A 3,923-nucleotide genomic window follows, 5' to 3' on the forward strand; every position below is an offset into this window, starting at 1 on the left:
CTAAACTCTTAACCTGTATAAGAATTTGAGATTAGCCGTAGTCTTTCTGATTCTACTTCTCCTATGGAACCCTATAAGAAGATTCCGTGTACTATCTATGAAGTTATATCTGTAATAGATTGTTCTGTGCAACAGATCACAAAGCACATAACAAAAGCCTCAGCCACAGACACCAGGTTTCTAACAGTGCCAATGACTGACCTAAGAGACCAGTCATACTATAAGCTTCTGATTGTATGAATGAAACTTGTAAGGTATAAATCAGGATCATCCCAATGGAAGAGCTAGAAATATGAGAAAGGAAGGAAGAAAGAAAAGAGAAATGCATCAGAGAGGAATTATTTTTCATACTCAGAGTTATCACAATTCCTCCATAGAATTATGGAGGAAGCTGAAAAGTAAACTTTAAGCAATGCTAGAAAACATAATTCTGAAAGGAAGTTGCCTCCCTACTCTGAACAGGAGCGTCTTGACATTAAACACTTGCTGGAGTCTTGATTCAATAATTACAACAGAAAGAGTCAGTTAAGAATGACTGACTGGCTTCACAAATAAAAGACAGATGGCAAGAGTGAATTTGGAGATCCCATTCTTCTACACCGCAGGAGTAGTTTAATAATATTCCAGCCTGAGTCTTCCTGGAGCCTCTTAGTCTTGGACTTCTCCATTCTTAATCACAGTCCAAGAAGACAGTACCTTTCAATATTGTCTTCTCTATTCCACTATTATTCTTTTTTTTTTCTTCTTCTTCTTTTTTGAGTTGGAGTCTCACTCCGCCACCCAGGCTAGAGTGCAATGGCATGCTCACAGCCACCCCAGCATCAACCTTCTGGGTTCAGGCAATCCTTCCACCTCAGCCTTCCAAGTAGCCGGAACTACTACTTGGCATGGTAGGTCCACACTACCATGCCCAGCTAATTTTTGATATATTGTGGAGATGAAGTCTCGCCAAGTTTCCCAGACTGTTCTAGAACCTGTGGGCTCAGGCAATCCCCTTCCCTTGCCCTCGCAAAGTGCTGGGATTACAGGCTTGAGCTACCACACCTGGCCCCACTATTATTCTGTAGTGATCCACAACAGAATCAAAATGGATTATTTCTTAAATTTGGGCTTCTAAACTGAATTCCAAGAACCCTTTCTCTCTGCAACTGCCTACAAGAGAGAGCGCCTCATTTAACTGTATTTTCACAACTGAAATGGTCTCAGTTACAAATTTGCATCTGCACAAATCTGTGCCAGACAAAAATGTAGAGAAGAATATCTTTTCTTGCTCTGCTTTACACTACCATGGTGGTGTGAATTATCTAAAACATTCTGGCAGTGTGGCAGAGAGACATCAACCTGTAAAATGGGGTCAGGGGTGGAGTTACATTACAGAAATCATTGTTCTGTGTTACACTATAGATAATCCTTGTTGTTTCATGTCCTCTTTGAGGGTATTAAACTTGAGATAACTAAGATAGGTGCTATGAGACAGCATTATATAACATATATATCTGGGGGAATTCTTAGGTATGATTATGTCTCTACCTATGACTTACAAAGGTTAATGCACTATAGTGTCTTAGTCTGTTTTGTGTTACTATAAAGGAATACCCGAGGCTGGGTAACTTATGAACATAAGAGGTTTATTTTGCTCATGATTCTGCAGACTGTACAATAAGCACAGTGCCAGTATCTGTTCCTGGTGAGGGCCTCAGGTTGCTTCCACTCATGAGGGAAGACAAAGGGAGCTGGTGTGTGCAGAGATCACATGGCAAGGGAGGAAGAAATAGGTGTAAGCGCCAAGCTCTTTTTAACAACCAGCTGTCATGGGAACTAATAGAGTGAGAATTCACTCACCCCTAAGGGAATGTATTCATCTATTCATGAGGCTCATTCCCCACCACTATGCAATATGTCCAGGTAATAAACATGAACTATACTCCCTGATTCTAAAATAAATAAATAAAATCTATTCATGAGGGATCCACAACTATGACCTCAACACCTTCCATTAGGCCCTTCCTCCACCATTAACATCAAATTTCAACATGAGGTTTGAGGGACGAATACCCAAAATACAGCAGGAAGAAAACATCGATGAAAATCGGTTAAAAATTAGGCATAAGGAAAATTTGGAAAGGAATCCATGGACTAAGAAGTAAAGTTAGTACAAAATACCTCTATGGAGTCTTATGTATTTGCAAGTAATGACTGTGAGTTAGGCTCTGAGCTTTCTAGTAACCAACATAAAGAGACAACTATTGCAATAGCTTGGTCATTCTAAGTTAGTAATCCTAGACTCTCTATAATGCGTATATGAGTATAGAGAAAGAGACAACATTTTATTTTATTTAACATTCAACTATAATTAAGTTATGTTCAACTCTGTATACCCAATATTAGTCATGTACTATTCCCGGTGGGAAATGAAGAACTTAGACATTCATTGCATGAAAGAATGAATATATATCTTATGTCAAAGTTTAACTAGCAATAATAAAATAATAACCTCTAAATTTTTCTTGAAATTTCTTAGCAGAATTAACAGCTACAGTCACACTGAAGATCTTTGACTATCATCTATCTGTGATCATAATCAACCATAGTATCCATCCAGGTTTCTGTAGAAGACTTTTTTATTGCTTTACTAAATATGATTGTACTCATTTATTATGCAATGAATCCAGAATTATTCCATTGGTATTCAACACCAAGCAGGTGCTGAAATTCCCCAAATCTTATAATTGTAGTTAAAACTTTTAATGTATTATATGTGACAAATATTTATTTAACAGATTCTTATTTTTAGGTCTTATTCTTCATAAACATAAGACTGAGGCATAAAGAGTCAAATACCATTTATAATCTGAGTGTGCATTTGTCTTCTAGAGTCATAAATTTATAATCTCATTCACATGTAAAATATGTATGGTTAAGATGTGCGTTAAAGCATGGAAGAGGAAAAAACAGGTCAGAGATAATGAGGAAGAAAAGAGGACAAATAAAAAAAATGTATTCTTTAAAGAATTTAGAGTAATACTTGTCTCTGATTCTTCATCAAAATCACAAAGCACTTTCTAAATATCAGTGTAATTGCCCATGCCTCTTTATTTGCAATAATTCTATTCTGGTATTTTGAATTGAATCACCCACTAAAATATTAGTTTAGATGCTGAATTTATTAAATCATTTGAAACAAGTCATATAAGGAGATAGCACGCTTTTTAAGAAATCTGTTCTGAGTCAGAACACTGTACTTCATTTTAACAAAGCATTCACAAGTCCATTGCTGAATTCCAAAACAATTCTACTGTGTTGCATTCACACAGCTAGTCTATAAATGTATCAATTTAGTTCTGACACATGAAGCATAAATTTGAGTTTGAAAGTCTCCCTTGACTGGGTTTTACAGGTGTCCATATTGTTCTGAGTATGATAAGAAGTGACATTTGGGCCATTTTGGATATACTTGTGCTATATGTTGAAAGTGTTTACAATGTCCTTTTGTTCTGGCTCCTCTTTAAAGTCTAGACCGTCTTCTTTAACCTACTAACACATTCATTGTGCCATCATAGGCTACATAATAGCATAGGTATTTGGACAGGGTATTTGCTGGATGTCTTATTTCACCCAAGATTGGCACCTTGTGCTCAACCAACACAGCATAGCATTAGATCTGGCTTAGAGGTGACCTTTAGAATCTATGAAAGCCTGTGAACAAGCAAGCTGAGTAGCACATGCCACCAACAGTGATCAGTGGTTCTCTTCTCTGATAGAGATAGCAACTTCAGAAAAGACACTTGGGGAGTATTTCAGATAAAAGAGAATGACCTCACCAGCCAGATAAGCCAAGTAAACCCTGGTGATTGCTGGAGTGACAGAAACTGCATGGAGATTGACCTCATCTTCAGCTAAGTTATATTAGTATTTCTGAGTGT

This window comes from Carlito syrichta, unplaced genomic scaffold (genome assembly GCF_000164805.1).
Source record: "Carlito syrichta isolate Samal-C Ts95f unplaced genomic scaffold, Tarsius_syrichta-2.0.1 Scaffold99870, whole genome shotgun sequence".
In the NCBI taxonomy this organism is placed as follows: domain Eukaryota; kingdom Metazoa; phylum Chordata; class Mammalia; order Primates; family Tarsiidae; genus Carlito; species Carlito syrichta.